Source organism: Mobula hypostoma, chromosome 1 (assembly GCF_963921235.1).
Source record: "Mobula hypostoma chromosome 1, sMobHyp1.1, whole genome shotgun sequence".
Lineage (NCBI taxonomy): Eukaryota > Metazoa > Chordata > Chondrichthyes > Myliobatiformes > Myliobatidae > Mobula > Mobula hypostoma.
In genome coordinates, this window is record NC_086097.1 from 237,846,743 (window position 1) to 237,868,048 (window position 21,306).

At 39.9% G+C, this 21,306-nt stretch overlaps 1 protein-coding gene across 1 annotated transcript in view; it reads right to left on the bottom strand.

Moving 5' to 3' along the window:
* csmd3b (CUB and Sushi multiple domains 3b) overlaps positions 1-21,306 on the bottom strand; it is a 2,345,756-nt gene that overhangs the window by 898,622 nt on the left and 1,425,828 nt on the right. The gene's annotated exons all lie outside the window — the stretch shown is intronic.

Here is a 21,306-nt window from a genome sequence, read left to right on the forward strand (position 1 = left end):
AAAAACCTCTCAAATCATTGATTATGTATAGATACAAGCTTTAGAAGGATAAATTATTTAGTTAGTTAGTCATACTTTATTGATCCCGGGGGAAATTGGTTTTCGTTACAGTTGCACCATAAATAATAATAGAACCATAAATAGTTAAATAGTAATATGTAAATTATGCCAGTAAATTATGAAATAAGTCCAGGACCAGCCTATTGGCTCAGGGTGTCTGACCCTCCAAGGGAGGAGTTGTAAAGTTTGATGGCCACAGGCAGGAATGACTTCCTATGACGCTCTGTGTTGCATCTCGGTGGAATGAGTCTCTGGCTGAATGTACTCCTGTGCCCACCCAGTACATTATGTAGTGGATGGGAGACATTGACCAAGATAGCATGCAACTTGGACAGCATCCTCTTTTCAGACACCACCGTGAGAGAGTCCAGTTCTCTCACTGCATGTTGAGAGAACAAAGTGCTTTGACTGGGAATAGTAGTTCTATTTTTGTATTGTGGTTTCACACATGCCATGGTCCTGACATTATTCATGTTCTTGAGGAAAAGCTATCACCTGAGAATCCATGGATGGAGAGAAAAATGATGAAAGAATTATTTTGAATGTGTTCTCCTGGAGGCTGCTGAAAAGAACTCTGCAGAGACATCTGATCAGGACATTTTTTTTTCTTCTTTCCTTGTTAGATAAAGCATGGTTTCTTCCCCTCCACTATCAGATTTCTGACCGTACAATGCACCCTTATGAAACTACCTCACTTTTCTTTCTGACTTCTTTTTCTTCTTTTTGCACCACTTATTTATATACTGTATATAAATAACTTCCTTAATATTATTAGGTTGTTATAGCGGGGCTGGTAATGGGGATAAGATCCCACTATATTCATGGAAATATATATTTTGTTTTGTTATGAAATCTGCAAAAAGTAAATACATCTCATTCTGTAAAACAATTAAATAATCTCAATGGCTGTGAAATAAATTATGCAAAACTTTGTTAAAAACTGGAAAACATAGAGCTTCAAACAATCTTGTTCCTAATTGTGGGTTTTTGTATATTTTTTCAAAAGTGGTTTTCTGAATGTTTAAATAATTAATAGGTTAAGGATTGCACGTTAAGAGTTCAAATGAATTAAAAAGAAATAATTTTGAAGTTATGCTTCTTGGTTAAAAATACGAGGACAGAATCCATCCATATTGGAGAACATGCTAAATTCTTAACCATGACAGGCTTGTGGACTGAAGTATATTTGACAATGATCAAAACAACTAATTATACTTAGAGAGCCTAGAGCCCCCAAATATTACACAAATTTGTCACCCTTTACCAATAAAGCCAAAAGTGTTGTGTGTCCACCTTTATTGTCTTCCAATTTCCTACTTTTGGTGCCTGCTATACTTCACATAAGGTTGCTATTTGGGAGAGTCACTGTTTTGATCAGATCCATTGGTCAGCTGGCTCAAATAATAATGTATATATGTCCTGAAGGGGAAAGGAAAACTGACTGAAAATATCTCGTCTCACAGATTTGACTTGGAAAAGTGGTACTGGCTCAGTTGTATCAATTCAGCCCCATGATATGACAAATTAAAGCATGTGAATCCAATAGAAATGTTGAACAACAGTGAAATAAAACTAAGTTTGAAAGCACACTGCAACATTGAATTCAAATTTTAAAAGAATCAGTCAGAAAATGGTTTGCATTATTTCAATGCTATACCTTACAGCAATCAGATATGTCATTAGGATTTTCATAATGCAGCATTTAAAGATGGGGAAAATATATCTGAGATTAAATCAGTTTTCCCAGTGTCAAAATGAGGGCTTGTGATAGATTGGCAATGCGCTTTACACCCTACGTGACTGAAGTAAACAGAAAGGAAAATTGGAAGGGTTATAAGACAAAATTGCTAACAAAATTTTGATGTTATCGGACAAAGCCCTAAAATATTCAGTGTTCTCAGAAAACAATGTTTTATGGTCTTTGGTATAAATAGATATGTCTTCAACTTTAATAGCAGCAGAATATTCAACTGCAGTTATGATGATGTTGATCTGAGTTCAATTGACATGGGACACAGCCTTTGCATTCTTTGCAGACCCTCTCAGTGGAAAAAATACTCAGCAATATTGATACACGAAAACTTTGCAAAGTATTTGAAGACTTTTTGTACCTTGAAGTGGTCAATTCCTCAGAATGAATAAGATAAAAATGGACATGAAGTGTATTTGACCTATTCCTTCTGAAAAACCTATCCTTGTCATCCCTCACTAGCTCAGTTCTTGAGTTCATTTTCCTGAACGTACCTGCAGTCCCTGACAGAACTAGATTACAAGATTACCAGCAATAGACAGAATCAAATTTGTGCTGGTATAAAGGATCTTAAATTGAAGAAGCAATAATATGCAAGTGGTTTAATAGATCCTGTCCTGACCTTCATGCTGTAAATATGATATACGAGCATAAGAAAAAGTACTAAAAAGGTTTAAATGGATGGCAGTACAACAGGGTGTACCATCTTCAAAATAAATTAATGAACTGAGGTGTTTTCTCCAGAAAGTATAATACAAAGAGCTGAACTAATAAAGGTCTAGCTTACAAAGTTCAAAGTAAATTTATTATCAAAGTACATATTCAGTATGTCACCATATGCAACCCAGAGAGTTATTTTCTTGCAGGCATAGTCAATAAATCCACAATAGAATAATAACCATAATAGGATCAATGAAAGAGTGCACCAACTTGAGTGTTCCACCTGTGCACAAAAGACAACAAACTGTGCAAATACAAAAAGAAAGAAATAATAACAATAAATAAATAAGCAATAAATATTGAGAGCCTGAGATGAAGGGTGTTTGAAAGTGAGTGCATTAGTTGTGGAAACATTTCAATGATAGGACAAGTGAAGTTGAGTGAAGTTATCCCCTTTGCTTCAAGAGCCTGATGGTTGAAGAGAAATAATTGTTCCTGAATTTGGTGGTGTGAGTCCTGAAGTTCCTGTACCTTCTCATTGATGTCAGCAGCAAGAAGAGAGCACGTCCTGTGTGGTAGGGGTCCCTGATGAGAATAAGGTAGGCCTGAAAATGTATTAACTTATAGACATATGACAGTTTTTAAGAAAACTAATAAAGCAGCAAATGGAAACTTTAAAAAAACTGTAATTATGTTCAAATAATCTATGTTTAAAAGTCCAGGTTAATAATAATGATTAGCTTTGTTTGTCACTTGAACGTTGGAACATACAGCAAAATGTGGCATTTGCATCAAACCAAATCAGCGAGGATTGCACTGGGCAACCTACAAGTGTTGTCATGCTTCCGGCACCAACACAGCATGCTGATAATTTACTAACCCTCACCCATACATCTTTGGAATGCTGAAGGAAACTGGAGCACCTGGAGGGAACCCACACAGTCATCAGGAGAACAAACAAGCTCATTACAGACCGTGGCGGGAATCGGACCCTGATCTTACAGGTGGGACTGTCATGCCACAATGCCAACCACTGCACTGCCATGTCGCCCCTTAAATTGCATTACAAATCTGGGTGGATGTGTGACAGTGAGGAACAGAAGGATATTCGGCATAGTGAGCAGAAGCAAACTAACGGGAGACTTATGTTAAGCATAAGAGTATAAGTTTCCTTCAAGTCCAGATCCACTATTCCACCGAGATGCAATACAGAGCATCATAGGAAGTCATTCCTGCCTGTGGCCATCAAACTTTACAACTCCTCCCTTGGAGGGTCAGACACCCTGAGCCAATAGGCTGGTCCTGGACTTACTTCCGGACATAATTTACATATTAATATTTAATTATTTATGGTTTTATTACTACTTAATTATTTATGGTGCAACTGTAACAAAAACCAATTTCCCCTGGGATCAATAAAGTATGACTATGACTTAGCAGGGGTTACCCAACTGGGGTCCATGGGTCCTTTGGTTAATGGTAAGGGTCCATGGCATAAAAAAAAGGTTAGGAATCCCTGCTCTAGGGTATTTGATTTGCACTACAAGATATATGCACCATTGTTCAAGTTTCAACCAGTAAAATTGTGTACAGAAATGGAGTTATAGGTCAAGTCAACCAACAGTTACTTGCAATAAATTAAATGCAAATGTATGTGAACACTTTTCCCTGAAATCAATTTGCTTTCAAAAGTACTGGGTAAAATCTCAATGCATGTTATTATACCTCAATTCACAATCCACAAATACAATAAAGGAAAATTATTTTGTTAAAACTAGTGTGCATTCAACATGAATACATGAAAGTGAATTGTCCCAGGAGCGTATGAAAAGCAGCACATGAGTGAACATATTAGGAATATTCGAAACTCTCTGCGGTTGCAGTGACATGCGTAATTGAAAGTCATGGAGCTTGCAAAAAATATGATACTGGAAATTAAAACAGAGAAAACAAATAGCTTTTCTCTTAAACAGTTAGAAATACAGTTCAACTAAGTCTATCTCAATAAAGAAAAAATGCATAAAACACATTATGTGCATTTTATGATCTAAGATTGAATTTGCTCAAGGTAATCATCTACAACATATGAACAAATATATTTGTTATACCACTGTAATATTATGCAAAAATTTTACTAGTTATTATAAACCAATACTTTCCCATGGAAACTACTTGGATCTGCTGTAATTTGCCTACTGGCACAACAGTTCCACAGCAGATTTCATTTAATTGGTTCTTCACTCAACCTTGCAACATCTGGACATCAAAGATCTGACAGCATACATCAGGATGCTCTTTATCGACTAAAGCTTGACATTCAATACTAATATCCCCCAAAACTAAACAATAAGCTTCAAGACATTAGCCTATATAAACCCTTGTACAAATGGATCCTCAAATTCCTCACTTGCAGACCACAGTCAGTTTGCATTATCAATAATATCTCCAGAACAATCTCCATCAGCGCAGGTATACCTCAAGTCTGTGTGCTTAGCCCACTGCTCTACTTGCTTTACACTTACGACTGAGTGGTTAATCACAGCTCCAATGTCATATTCAGGTTTGCTAACAACAGCATTGTCCTAGGCTGAATCAAAGGTGGTGACGAATCAGCATACAGGGGGGAGATTGAAAGTCTGGCTGACTGGTGCCTCAGCAACAATCTCTTACTCAATGTCAGCAAGACCAGGGAGCTGATTATTGACTTCAGGAGGAGGAAACTGGTAGTTGATGAGCCAGTCCTCGTCTAGGGATCAGAGGTGGAGAGGGTCATCAACTTTAAATTCCTCGGTGTTATCATTTCAGACGATCTGTCCTGGGCCCAGTACATAAGAAAAATAATGATGCTTTTATTCCTTGTACGAAAGTGCATGAACATACATTTTCCAACACTGTATTTAATCTGCCACTTCTTTGCCCATTCTCCTCATCTGTATAAGTCCTTCTGTCGACATCCTGCTTACTCAACACTACAATTCCCTCCAGCATCCTCATATCATCTGCAAACTTGACCACAAACTCATTACTTCATCATCCCAATCATTAACCTATAAACTGAAAAGAAGAGGTCCCAGCACTGACCCCTGCGGAACTCTATTTGTCACGGGCAGCCAACCAGAAAAGGCATCTTTTATTCAAACTCTTTCTCTCTTGCCAGTCAACCAATCTTTTTAAACAACACCAGCAAGATGTTGGAAGAACTCAGCAGGCCAGGCAGCATCTAAGGAAAAGAATACCGTTGGTATTTCGGGCTGAGACCCTTCAGCAGAACTCTCCTCTCTCTTTTACTCTAATACAGTACGTATATCTGAATAAGGTTTTTGTATCGTCATATATTATTAACTAGCTTATCTTTACATTTTATCTTTACTCTCTTTATGTTTTAGTTGCCTTCTGTTGGTTCTTAAAAGTTTCCCAGTCCTCTAACTTTCCACTATTTTTTGCTATATTATATGCCCTCACTTTTGTTTTTATGCTGTCTTTGACTTCCTTCTCAGCCACGGTTATCACATCCTCCCTTTAGAATACTTCTTTATCTGTGGGCTGTATCTATCCTGTGCTTTCCAAATTGTTGTTAGAAACTCCAGCCATTGTCGTTGTGGTATAATTCCTCTTAGTGCCCTTCCAATCAACTTTGGACAGCTCCGCTCTCGTGTTTCTGTAATTCCCTTTACTCTATTGTAATACTGATACATCTAAATTTAGCTCTCCCTCTCAAACTACAAGTTGAATTCAATCATATCATGATCACTACCTCCTAAAGATTACTTTACCTTGAGCCTCCTCATCAAATCTGATTCATTGCACAACACGCAATCCAAAATTGCCTTTTCCGTAGTTGCCCCAACCACAAGCTGCTCTAAAAAGCCAACTTGTAGGCATTCAACAAATTCCCTCTTGGGATCTAGCACCAACCAAATTTTCCCAGTATACCTGCATATTGAAATCCACCACAACTATCGTAACACTGCCCTTTTGACATGCGTTTTCCACTTCCCATTGTAATTTACATCCTGCATCCCGGATATTGTTCAGAAGCCTGTATGTAACTCCAATCAGGGTCTTATTACCTTTGCAGTTTCTAAACTCTACCCACCAGGACACCTTCCAATCTTGTATCAACTCTTTCTAAGGATTTGATTTCATTCTTTACCAACGGAGCCACGCCGCCCCCTCTGCCTACCTGCCTGTCCATTTGATATAATGTGTATCCTTTGCATTCAAATATAAAAGGATTTGTACTTTATTCATCACCCTTTTTGATTTGGGCTCCCCGTTACACCTTAGCTCATCCCACTAACTGCACTTTTGCTCCATCATCTGGCAGTCCTTCCTCACAACGCACTAACAATAACCGTTCATCCTTGGAATGTAGGAGGAAACTGGAGCACCTTATCACGGGAGAATGCACAAACTCTTTAAAGACAGTGGCGGGAAAGGAACACTGAACTCCAAGCCAGTACTGTAAAGAGATTGTGCTAAATGTTACACTATCATGGCAACTTAATTTAAAATTAATAACTAACCAAGTGTAACATCCTACATTTAAAATGAATAACTGACCAAGCATAACTCCATACATTTAAAATTAATAACTGACCAAGCATGACTTATCCTTTGGTTATGAATGCTCGAAACTGTGATGGGTATTATTTGCCAACATCTTTCCTAACTTAGAGAATATGCATCTTAGACGTTGATTGCACAGCAGTGGAAATAGCTTTTTTCTATTGATCAGCTCCTCTTTACTAATAACTTCCTAAACTGCAGTGAATACAACCTACATTTATGCAATTCTTCCGTGAAATTTAATCTATTGATTTGAGATATCATTCTGGTAAATCGTTGGTGCATTTTTTCCAGCTCTGTCCACCCTGCAGTGTGGCATTTAAATCTGTACTCATGACATCTAGGCACCTATCAATAACAGACCTCCAGATACAAGAAACAGCGTTTTCCCTGAAGTCTTATGAATCTTCTAATAAGAACGTTAGGGTGGTGGGATGGAGATACGTCTCTACCAAAGGAGGTGTAGAACACTTCCTTCCCTCTGCTAGCCTGCAGGTCACCCTTGGGTAAGGTGAAGCAACTGCCTAGCCATCCCCCCAGCCCCCCAATCAGGGTCACATGAAGCCATGAAAGCAAGTGTTGGATGGTCCTATGAACAGCAGGTGCATATCACAAGTCCTGGTTATACGACCACCGACGCCAGGCAAATAATCCCTGAAATGTATTGATAATGGCTGTGATCACCTGTCTTGTAAAGACACTGCACAGAAGAAGGCAATGGCAAACCACTTCTGGAGAAAAATTTGCCAAGAACAATCATGGTCATAAGAATCTGATTGTCTACGTCATATGACATAACACATAATGAAGATGAATAGGACCCTTAATTGTCTTTTCTTCTAGCTTCTTCTTCCAGCTTTTCACCATTCTACTGTTATTACCTTCAACCATAAATCTCCTGAACCAACATGGATAATTTTACGCACCTCAGCACTAACTATTTGGACTCCGGCCATATTATTTGCCAAGGGAAATCTCACATGCAATTGTGGTTGTTGTGTACATCCCTCCCTCTGCCAACCCGACGTCGGCGTGTAACATCATTTACACCATTGGGCACAGGAGTACATTCAGCCAGAGACTCATTCCACCGGGATGTAGCACTGAGTGTCATGGGAAGTCACTCCTGCCTGTGGCTATCAAAGTTGGCAGCTCCTCCCTTGGAGGGTCAGACACCCTGGGCCAATGGGCTGGTCCTGGACTTATTTTCGTCTGGCATGGTTTACATATTATTATTTGATTGTTTGTGGTTTTGTATTGCTATGTTTGTACTCTGTTCTTGGTTGGTGCAGCTGTAATGAAACCCAATTTCCCTCGGGATCAATAAAGTACGTCTATCTATCTATCTAACTTATGGACTCACTGCCAAGGACTCTACAATTCATCTTCTCAGTATTATTTATTGACTTATTTATATTTATTATTAGCTTTTTGTTATATTTGCCTATTTTGTCTTTTTTTGCACATTGGTTGTCTGTCTTTGCGTGTAGTTTGTCATTGATTCTATTTTATTTCTTTGTTCGACTCTGAATGGCCACGAGAAAATTAATCTCAGAATAGTATATGGTGAAATATATGAACTTTAATAAGGAGTTTACTTTGCACTTTAATTTAGGAGTTACTCTGCTCCTAGATCTTGACACTGACCGCTAGAAAAATTATTTCCCTCTGTGTTGGACATCACATACTTACCATGCATTGTTGTCATTCCTTTGAAGTCAACTTACAGGATCTTGGCATTCTTGGCAAGACTGGAATCCATTGTCCATTTTTACTGCCCTTGAGTAGGGGGCAGTGATTCATCTATCTGAACTACAGCAGTCCTCTTTGCACAGATACTGCGATACTGTGAAGGGGAGGCAGAGCGAAATTAAGATGGCGCTAAACGGCGACTCCTTTGCTTGTATCTTTGGAAACAGCTCTATTTCCATCTTTAATATCTTTATTTTTTCCCTTTCAGGGTTCTTTTGAAGACCCTGACCTGGAGTTACATGCTGACTTTGGTTCTTTGCGAGAATGGGACCCGTTCTCGGGGTTTCAGTACTGCCCGTTGTTCGGTACGCCAAGGGTTCGGCCTGAAAGTCCGGGTCGGATTTGGAAGCCTAAGATCTCGGGGCTCTGGAGACGGGTGGATCGAGGGTTAGTGTCAAAGCAGGAGACCTGTGTGTTGTCAGGGGAGTTGGAAGATCTACTGACCAGGGATCTTTGTGATCTTCAGGCACAGAGCTCGAAAAAAGCAACATAACAGACTTTTAACATCATACACCTGCGAGTTGTTTGTTATGTCTCCCTGCTTGCTGGTGAAATGGAGACACCCCCTTCTCTCTTATTAGGGAAAGAAAGAACCTGTGGGATGTCGAATGCGGGGTGAAACGCGAAGTCTTTGGGGTAACCGCAAGTCTATGTCTTTGCTATTGCTTTGCTCACACTTGGGAGCTCGGTGGCAGAGCCGATGTTTGCTGGTTTTTGCCGGTGGGAGGAAGGGGGATTGTTGCTCACTGCTGTGTGGGAGGGAGGGGAGCTGGGGGGGGGGAACTTTGGGGTTATTACATTTAACTGTCATTCATTCTTTGGGGCACTACTCTGTTTCCGTGGATGTTTGTGAAGAAAAAGCATTTCAGGATGCATATTGTATACATTTCTCTGACATTAAATTGGACCTTTGAACCTTTGGACCTTTGAAATGTGAGTTCCAGTCTTTGGACCCAGTAACAAAGAAGGAGCAATGATATAATACTGTATATTTCCAATTCAGAATGGTGTACACTGAGAGAGAAGCCCATTTCCACTTGCCGTTCTTGATGAAAGTGGATGTGGGCCGGATTGTCTAATTCTACTCCTACTGTATATATCATGGTCTTAATGTCTTCAAACTGCCCACTAAATGTATAAAATGATGCAGTAAGATCAGTAATGTTCTATTGCTTGCTAGATCAGTTACTTCTGTCCACTTTATGCTGTTGTTCTCTTGTTTCGCACTCATGTTGCAGTTAGCTTTGCATTTTTAATTCTTCCTTCATGGCTGCCACTGTTTACTGAACTATGGTTCATCCACTGGTTTAACACTATGGTACAGTCCTGGATATCATTAAAGATCCCCATCACCAAGGACACATCTTCTTCTCATTGCTACTATCACAGAGGAGGTAAGGAGCCTGAAGACACGCACTCAATGTTTCAGGGACAGCTTCTTCCCTTCCGCCATCAGATTTCTGAATGGACAACGAACCCATGAACATTCGCTCAGCACTTTTCCCCTCTTTTTTTCACTACTTATTTAAATTATCTTTCTATAGACACCTCATTGTAATTTATAGTTTTTACGACTAAATATTGTAACGTGATCCAGCATAGCGGCATCAGCACTGGACTGTGGGGCGGAGGTTCCGAAGTTCAAATCCAGCCGGGTCCCCCAGGCACGCTTTCCATCCGTGCGGGGTTAAAAACTGGTGATCTCTTTGAAAAAAAAAACTCACCCGGCAGAAGGCAATGGCAAACCACTGCTGTAACTCATACGCAAATTCCAACTACGTCAGAACGGCGTGGGAGGAAGTCGTCCGCTACCCAGAAAAATTCTGGATGCGACCTACATTAAATTAATTGCAAAGTACTGCTGTCACAAAACAACACGCGACATATGCCGGTGATGTTAAACCTGATTCTGATTCTGAGTTACTGAACCAAAAGGGTTGCAGATTATGGGGGTGCACATTACTGGTATTGGTGTTTGCTCCCAGAGCTTCATAAATGTCCAGTTTGAGTTGTGTGATATGTTTCACAGTCTCCAATGGAACATGATTTTAGTGCATTTGATCTGAAGGTGAAATGTCGCTTCCACAAGGTTCACATTGTGGTCATTTCTCTTCTTTGAAGATTGGCACCTTGCCATTGTGAAGAGGTTTATGAGTTCCTGAGATGCCATCTGCAGTTTACCCATCTGATGCCTAGCTCCTGGTATGGACACCCATGGTGGTAAAGTCAAGGGGGATGTTCCAGACAAAAAGCGATCCAACCAAGACCTCAGCGGTGCAGCTGGCAGAAGATGTCACATCACAATGGCAAATAAGTCAGAGGAAGGTTACAGAAGCGAAGGATCCCCAGTCATCCTGCATTCCATGCCCTGGCCTCCATCTGTTTCGGACTGTGTGGTGGCTGCCCATGCATCAGCCTCCCAGCATCAAATAAAGTTACACACAGGCATTCTCCATTAAGGGAATCCACCCTAACATCCTGGTTATGTGGATCCCGGATCGGCCTCTATAGCCACCCGACGAACCGAGGACAACCCCTTTGGAGAAACATCATTCTCGACTCAAGTGATCGCATGACCACTAATGATCACTTCTACCAATTCTGTCAGGACTAAATTGAGTAGCTGCCCATTAGCCCAGCTCTGGGTCCTGTTGATCACTTGATTACTTAACCAAGTCAATCATTTGCTTTCAGTTCTATATTCTTCAAATATAACTAGTAGTTGATAAAGATTCAGATTCAGATGTATCACAGGTACATTGAAACATACAGTGAAATATATTTCGTTTTGTTAAGAGCCAACACACCCAAGGATGTGCTGGGGGTAGCCCACAAATGTGGCCACACTTTTCAGTGCCAATATGGCATGTCTACAGTGTTTCGCAGAACAACACCAGCAGCAGTGACAACAACTATAAAGCAAAACAAGGCAACAATAGCAAAGCAAGCCCTTTCTATCCACTTACTGATCCACACATGAACAGACGTTCCTCTAAACCCAGTGTAGTCCACCTCTGGGTCTCCAGCCCTTGGCCCCAGACTCTCGGACTTCAGGCTTTGCTTGGCCCGGACACGCAGACTGATTCTAACTTCTATAGTGGCACAGGTCAGGTAAATCCATGGCCATATTCAAGACTCAACACCTCCTTGAAGAGATTTTGCAGTGGAGCAGACCAACATCAGCAGTTATTTTTGTCTCCAGTGTTGTGACTGTGACCTGAGTCTGGTGATATAAAAGTACTCATCAAGACAAGCAGACATTCTTCTAGAGACGCTGTTGGTAGAGTATCCCAAATTTGAAATACATCACATTTCTACACCCTTAAGATGAACAGCAGGAGTTTCAATACAACTCAAATAGTTACAATGACATTCATATTTTGGGCTGACAACGATTCCTTTGAGTTCGATATCTACAGTGGCAGTCATCTCTGAAATTTCAAATACCTTTGCTGGCACAAAGGAATTCACACAGATGGTCAAAAAGCTTCGGGGGACAGAGATCCCAGATACTTAAAATTAGTGTTGTCAGGGCTGATTCTAAGCACACAACTATTGCTGCTGTGATCAACTGTGCCTGTGAGCATGTTTGACAAAATCAGTCTGGTCTGCTCGCTTGAACTCATTCACAATAGAACATAACAACTTAGCCCATTTTGCCTGGTTTGATGATGGCTAATGAACATAACCCCATTGTCTTACCCTTGGCTGATGCAGACAAGAACATCTCATGGTCACTTCACCTCCCAAGCGATACCTCCTGAGCAGCCAGCCTCCTGATGTGGGCCAGCAGCCTGTGCTCTGTAAACAATACTGTTTGCAAAGCTGTATGTTCAAACTTCAAACAGATTGCTGCCTGAAATCTACATTAAACATAGAAACATAGAAAATAGGTGCAGGAGTAGGCCATTCAGCCCTTCGAGCCTGCACTGCCATTCAGTATGATCATGGCTGATCATCCAACTCAGAACCCCGTGTCTGCCTTCTCTCCATACCCCCTGATCCCTTTAGCTACAAGGGCCATATCTAACTCCCTCTTAAACATAGCCAATGAACTGGCCTCAACTGTTTCCTGTGGCAGAGAATTCCACAGATTCACCACTCTCTGTGTGAAGAAGTTTTTCCTAATCTCGGTCCTAAAAGGCTTCCCCTTTATCCTCAAACTGTGACCCCTCGTTCTGGACTTCCCCAACATCGGGAACAATCTTCCTGCATCTAGTCTGTCCAATCCCTTTAGGATTTTATATGTTTCAATAAGATCCCCCCTCAATCTTCTAAATTCCAACGAGTATAAGCCTAGCCAATCCAGTCTTTCATCATATGAAAGTCCTGCCATCCCAGGAATCAATCTGGTGAACCTTCTTTGTACTCCCTCTATGGCACTAAGAACTAAAGACAGGCTCTTGTTTGAATTAATATCTGCTATATTCACATAACTCCAGAAAACTAACATACTTGTTTTGGTTTCTTGTGTACGTTAGTTGCAAAAAGAGCATAAGTGACTAAGGGCCCAAAGCAGATTTCAATTACTATTCAGGGCAGGCATGACTTCATCAAGTGACTCCTGGAAGCCCAGATAAAAAACATCTCAAGACACTCCTCTCCTAAGGCCTCCTCCAATTAGTCCCACAATCACTTTGATCTCCTACTGTCAGGCACAAGGTACTTGCAGGAGAAGAACAAGGACTGTTAAGCTGTGTAACAGCCTTTTCCCCTAGCCTGTGAGACTTTTGAATACCCTGCTACCATCCAGTATGCATTATTTATGACAGCGCCAGGAGCAGTAATACTGTTGCATATTTAGCTATATGTCGTAAATGTACTTTATGTCAACGTACAACTACAGAATTTTTATTATCTGTTAATATTATTTTATGTGTGGTATATGATATATGTACTGTGTTGTGCAGCCCGGTCCGGAGGAATGTTGTTTCGTTTACTTGTATACCTGGTATGGTTGAATGACAATGAACTTGAACTGGAACTACCCTCGCCACTATTTGACTTACAACTTCCAAATATTCAATCAGATTTATCAAGCATGCCCTCCCATTTACAAGCCCATGCTAAGAGAGGCACAGGCTCCAGGACAAAATATGTAAGGGTTATTGGACTGCAATTGTTTTCATAATATACATTATTGCTTAAGCATAATTAAACTGGAGTTATTAGAACATTAAATAACATTTTAATAAAATAGTTTTTAAAATAAGTTTTAAATTAAAATAAGTGTACACAAAATCCTTCAATTGGTTCAATTTTCAATGCATTTTCAAATAAATGAATGCAAATATTATTCTGCAGATTAAATGAAATGGCCTAAAGGGGGATTTATCTGGATGCAGGGCAGCCAGAAATAATTAGATTAGCAGAACAAATATAAATAATTTTTCAAGAGCTTCAACATTGATGAAAGCAGTGCTTGGTTTAAACCAGAAATGAGAAATACCAGTTTAAATTGGCGTGATACCTTTTCATTTACGATAACTTTTATGGACAAGTTTTAAAAAAGGAGAAAATCTGAGCAACTCGTGCTGGGCTAACAGTGACATTTCCATCTGTCACTCTTCCTTGTCACTAGGGTCCATGTCCAGCAGCCAAGCTGATTATACCAGAAAATGGCCTTTTTGATACTACACAAAATCAGCCCTACTGATTTCATGGCTGATCCCAGATCCTATTCAACCCCATATACATGCCTTCTCACCATATCGTTTGATGCCCTGACTGATCAGGAAACGATCAGCTTCCACCTTAATTATACGAATGGACTTGGCCTCCACCGCAGTCTGTGGCAGAGCATTCCAGTACTCTCTGGCTAAAAAAAACTCCACTTTACCTCTGTCCTAAAGGGTCTTCCCTCAATTATGAGGATGTGGCCTCTAGTTCTGGATACTAGTTACTGGCAGCCAACCAGAAAAGGCCCCTTTTATTCCCACTCAATGCATCCTGCTTGTCAGTCATTCCACTATCCATGCCAGTATATTTCCTGTAGCACCATAGGATTTAATCTTGTTAAGCAGCCTCATGCGTGGCACCTTATCAAACACCTTCTAAAGATCCAAGTAAATGACATCTACTGCCACTCATTTGTCCACCCTGCTTGTTACATCCTTGAAGCACACCAACAGATTTGTCAGGCACCATTTCCTTTTTCAGAAACCATGCTAACTTTGACTAATTTTTTCATTAGTCTTCAAGTACCTTGAAACCTCATCTTTAATAATAGACTCCAACACTTTCCCAACCACTGAGGTTAGGCTAACTGGTGGATAATTTCTTTCCTCCCTACTTAAAGAGTGGCGTGACATTTGTCATCTACCAGTACTCCGGGACCATGCCAGAATCAAGATCATGATCAATGCATCTGTTATCTCTTCAGCAACCTCTCTCTGGACTCTGGGACATAGTCCATCTGGTTCAGGTGACTTATCCACCTTAAGACCTTTGAGTCTGCCTAGCACTTTTTCCTTTGTAATAGCAATGGTACTCACTCCTGTTCCCTGACACTCATGGACATCTGGCACACTGTGAGTGTCTTCCACAGTTAGGAAAGATACAAAGCACTCATTAAGTTCATCTGCCATTCCTTTGTCCCCCATTACTACTTCACCACGATCTTTTTCCAGTGGTCCAAATATCAAGTCTCACCTCCCTTTACTCTTTATATAACTGAAAAAACTTTCGGTATCCTGGCTAGTCTGCCCTCATATCTCATCTTTTCCCTTCTTATAACTTTTTTAGTTGCCTTTTGTTGGATTTTAAACGCTTCCCAATCGTCCAACTTTCCGCTCACTTTTGCTACCTTATATGCCCTTTCCTTGGCTTTTATGCAGTCCTTAACTTCCTTTGTCAGTCACAGTTGCCTACCGCTATCATTTCAGAACTTCTTCCTCTGTGGGATATGTTTATCCTACACCTTGTGAGCTATTCCCAGAAACTTCAGCCATCTCTGCTCTGCCATCATCCCCGTCAGTATCATTCTCCAATCCACCTGTGCAAGCTACTCTTTCATACTTCCATAATTCCCTTCATTCCATTGCAATACTTATGCTTCTCCCTCTCAAATTGCAGAATGAACTCAATCATATTATGATCACTGTCTCCTAAGGGTTCCTTTACGTTAAGTTCCCTAATAAGATCTAGGTTATTACACAACACCCAATTTAAGATAGCCTTTCCCTGAGTAGGGTCAAGTACAAGCTGCTCTAAAAAGACATCTTGTAGGCATTCAACAAATTCCCTCTCTTGTGATCCAATACCAACCTGATTTTCCCAATCCACTTGCATATTGAAGTCCCCCATTACAATTGTGTCATTACCCTTATTACATGCCTTTTCCAGCTCCCTTTGCAATCTCAAACCCACATCTTGGCTACTATTTGGAGGCCTATATATGACTCCCATAATGGTTTACCTACTCTTGCAGTTTCTTAACTCCATCCACAATGATTCAACATTCTTTGACCCTATGTCACCTCTTTCTAAAGATGTAATTTCATTTTTTACCAACAGAGACACATCACCACCTATGCCTTCCTGCCTGTCCTTCCATACAAAGTATATCCTTTGATGTTAAGCTCCCAACTATGGCCTTCTTTCATCCACGACTCAGTGATGCCCACAACATTATACTGAGCATTCTTGAATTGTGCCACAAGTTTGCCCACCTTATTCTGAAAGCTACACGCATTTAAGTACAGCACCTTCAGTCCTGCATTCTTTGCCCTTTTGAGTTTTGCCTCTGTGGTACAATTTAACTTTTTGCTCTGTCTGCATTTGAACCCAATCATTGGCTTGTCCTTCCTTATTCATACTGGTTCCCAACCCCCTGCCATCTTATCTTAAACCATTCCCAACAGCTCTAGTAAATCTGCCTGTCAGAATATTGGCCCCTCTTGGATTCAAGTGAAACCCACCCCATTTGTGCAGGTCCCACCTGCCCCAGGAGAGGTACCAATTATCCAGCAATCTGAATTCTTGACCCCTGCTCCAAGTCTTCAGAAAACACATTTATTTACCACCTCATTCTATTCCTACCCTCACTGTCACATGGCAAATGCAGTAATTCAAGATTACCACCTTTGAGGTCCTGCATCTCAGCTTCCTTCCTAACTCCTAATGGCTTGTGGCTTTTAAATGCTAAACTTGTGACCCTCAGAACTGGGTACATCCCTTAACATCTCTAGGTGTGTTGATGTAACTCAAATGCTGTCAATCACTTCACATTTCTTCACTATTAATCAATGAAGAATTTTGAGCAGCAAGCTTCAAAACATCTGGACAGTGCAAAAGGCAACTAGGTGGAAAGGGCAATTTATACCATTTCTCTGTAAGGAACCAGGAGGCCTGGAGGTACAAGGGCTGTAGTTGTAGGAAAAGGTACCTCGGAGATCAATGTCAGAAGAGTAGACCTGAAAAACTGGACATCAGGCTTCCTAGGATTTCCCTTCAAATACTTTATCATCCTAACTGCATTAAGAACTAATTCCTGCATCCCTACCACTGAACTCCTATCAAGACCATAAGACCACATTCTTCCTCTAGCTGCTTCTGACATGGGAGCCTGGCTAACCAACCTGAGGCAGGGAGGGCCCAACCACATCTTTTGTGTCAGGTTGATCGTTTATCAAAAATATAGAGTCATAGAGTTCAGACCCTTTGGCCCATCTAGTCTGTCTTGAAGTATTATTCTGCATAGTCCCATTAACCTGCACCTGGACCATAGCCCTCTTATTTACCTATAAGTACTTAACTAAATTTCTCTTAAATGTTGAAATGGGACACACATAAAACACTTCCACTGGCAGCACGTTCTCAGCATCCTTTGTCTGAAAAAGTTCCTCCTCATGATCCCTTTAAATATTTCACCTTTCACCCCTAACCCATGACTGCTAGTTCTAAACTCACTCAGCCTCAGTGGAAAAATGTCTGCTTGTGTTTACCCCATCTGTACGCCTCATAATTGTGTACACCCCTATCAAATCCCCCCTCATTCTCCAACACTCTGGAGAATTAAGTCCAAATCTAATCAACCTTTCCCTATATCTCAGGTTGTCAAGTCCTGGCAACATCCTCATAAATTTTCTCCACACTCTTTCAATTATCTTTCCCGTAGGTAGCTGACTAGAACTGCACACAATACTCCAAATTAAACCTCACTAATGTTTTATATGACTTCAACATTCATACGGTATTCAACTATGTCTTCTTTTGCAGATTAGTTTGTTAGTCAGTTTTTGTTTGTGTGCAGTTTTTCATAAATTCTGTTGTACTGTGAATGCTTACAAGAAAATGAATCTCAAAATAGTATACAACTCCTCAACTCGAACTAAAGGGGTAACCTGACTGAACTTAACTTACCTCATCATTGAAATTTTCTACAACCAATGGAATCACTTTCGAGGACTCTTCATCTCACGTTCTCGATATTTATTGTTTTTTTATTTATTATTATTGTTTTTTCTTTTTGTATTTGCACAGTTTGTTGTCTTCTGCGCTATGGATGAACACCCTATTTGTGGAAGTCTTTCACTGATTCTGTTTTAGTAATTATTCTATAGCTTTGTTGACTATGCCCCACAAGAAAATGAATCTCAACGTTGTTTATGGTGACATATATATATATATATTTTTGATAATACAAATTACTTTGAACTTTGATACAATAATAAATTAACTTTAAACTTTGAAAGTCTTTCCTTAAATGGGATTAGTGATGTTAAATTTGTTACTAGAATAATTTTATTGGTAAGGCTGCCCATTTAACTCAATTGTACTGGTAGTATCAGCCACTCCCTCACCAGTGGAAATAACAGCCTAATTACACCAGTGTCAGATACAAAGACTCCCTGATCTGCACAACATCTGAACCCAACTGTCACACGTAGAAATTCAATGTATTAAGAAATGCCACAAAACTGACATTTTTGTTTCTTGCTGCAAAATGACTTGAAGATTTATTTTCACTTTATGTATCAGCGGAGTTGATCAAATTGTGGCACAGAGGAGTTAATATAATTAGAGTGGCAGAAAATATTATGCAATTATTAGATTATGAATTCTGAAAAGATGTGCAGTTATTAAGCTGACATACTCTAAAATATTTATCAGCACAAGCTGAGCTGCTCCTCAATTTTTTGAATTACAGGTCACTTTGAATGTACTGGACATTTAGGGACATCATTTATCCAGAGGATCTAATCAACAATGTAATGTGTTCCTTGCCTCAAGTATTCATCAATTAATGACTATGCTTCCTACTGTTTACAGCCACAGCTGATTATTCTTTTTGCGTGAAGGTATGAACATAATGTAGCAAATTAGCACAAAGGCTAGAATAATTTGGTAAACAACCAAAGCATCTCTGTATTATACTTCCATTGACATCTGTTGTTATGATCCAATTTAATGTAATCTTGGAATGCACTTTAAACAACAATTCTTAATGCTATTTAATCAGCTACTTAATTTCTTGAAAGGAATGTCAAGCAATTTGCCCCAGAGTAGGAAGTGGAAGGTCACATATGAATATTAACTCTGTTTCTCTTCCCAAAGACACAGCCTAACCTATTGAGTATTACTATCATTTTCTGGTTTTATTCGAGAAGCCCCAGGAGCAAATTTGTGATTTATGCTGCAATGGGAAGTGTACTTGAGGATTATGATGATGGATCCTGAAGAAGGGTTTTGGTCCAAAACATTGACTACTTAGACATTTCTATGGACACTGCCTGCTTGACCTGCTGAATTCCTCTGGCATTTTGTGTGAATGATTCTTTTGCATGTATTATTAATAAATAATTTGCCAATGCTTATGAAATAATGGAGTATAAACATTACAAAGGGAATATTTTTAGCAATCCCTGCAATGGACAAATATTTTCATTAAAGATATTTTCTCGCTGCTGCTATTAGGAAGAAGATATAGGATCCTTAGGACCCACACCATCTGGTTCAGGAACAGTTATTACCCCTAAAAAATCAGGCTCTTGAACCAGATGGGATAACTTCATTCAACGTCACTCGTTCCAACACTGAAATGTTCCCACAGTCTATGGTCTCACTTTCAAGAATTCTGCATCTCAATGTTCATTGCTTATTTTTTTATTTCTCTTTTGCATTTGCACAGTTTGTTCTCTTGTGTACACTGGTTGAATACTCAAATTAGTGTGGTTTTTTATTGATTCTCTTATGGCTCACAAATTTACTGTGTATGCACAAAAGAAAATGAATCTCAGTGTTGTATATGGTGACATTTGTGTATTTTGATAACAGATTTACTTTGAACTTTGAGCTTCTTTAACAAATTAGAGTCCGGTGATCAAAACCAATTGTGTGGGAAGGATAACATATTTGTATATTATGAATAAACTCTTCTCGGGCTTTCAGCTGGGTACAATTATCAATTTTAACTGATGTTTCGATGACAATCTCTGCCATCATCATCAGGGATGATGCCTGGGCATGTCCAGTCTGGTGGTATTTATACCCCCTTCGTCCGTCCCTCCTGAATGGTTAGTCCTCGTCCAATCAGGTTTCTGCTCCCCCAACTTATTTCCAATTGAATTCCAGTTCTTACTTAGAGTAAGATCTTCATCTTTGTTAAAATTCTTTTCCTCTAGTTTTATTTCAATGGCTTCCTTCACCAGGCGGTCCCAAAACCCATTAAGTGGCACAGAAGTTTTGTGCCATCGAAGTCAATCCCATGGTCACTGAAAATTCCTCTGGGTAAACCAAACAGCTACACTTCCTGTGCTACTTGATGCACCTTTGCACCGTGCGTCCCATCTGGCTGACATAAGCTGCTCCGTGTTCACAGGGAATCCTGTAAATACCAGCCATTCTGAGTCCAAGTCATCTTTGACTTTCCATTAACTGTGATTTGAGCTTCTTTACGGGCTTGTGGATGGTAATAATTCAGTATTTCTTCAGGATCCTGGTGATCCTTCCAGAAACCATGAAAATATAGGGAATACAGGTGGTAGAGATCGGTTCTGCTTCATTGTTAGGTTTCCTGGTTTTTCTGTCGGCCCTTTTCAGGGCCCAATTGATTTCTTTGTAGCCATTCTGTAGGAGCATCATGTGTAATCATCTTATTTCCTTGTGGAGACTCTCCGGATTCAAAATGGTTTTTGCATGGTTAATCAAAGTAGAAAGAACCGTTTCAAGTTGGGAAGCGTGATGGTGGCTGTTACTTTTGAGGTATAAATCCATGTGAGAGGTTTCTGATGGATGCCATGACTGAGGCTACCATCCAGTTTCCTTCATGTTAGAATGTCCAGGAATGGAAGGCAGCCATTCTCCATTTCCATCGTAAATTGAATCTTTGGATGCATGCTCTTCTGGTGGCGTGAAACTGCTCGAGTGCCTGGAGCCCATGAGGCCACACCACGAAGGTTTCATCAACATATCTGAGTTTATATATTGAAAACTTGTATATTTTTTACACCACTGGTGAACTTTATTTTGTATTATTTAGTAGTATTTATGCCTTGAAAAATTTTATATGACTG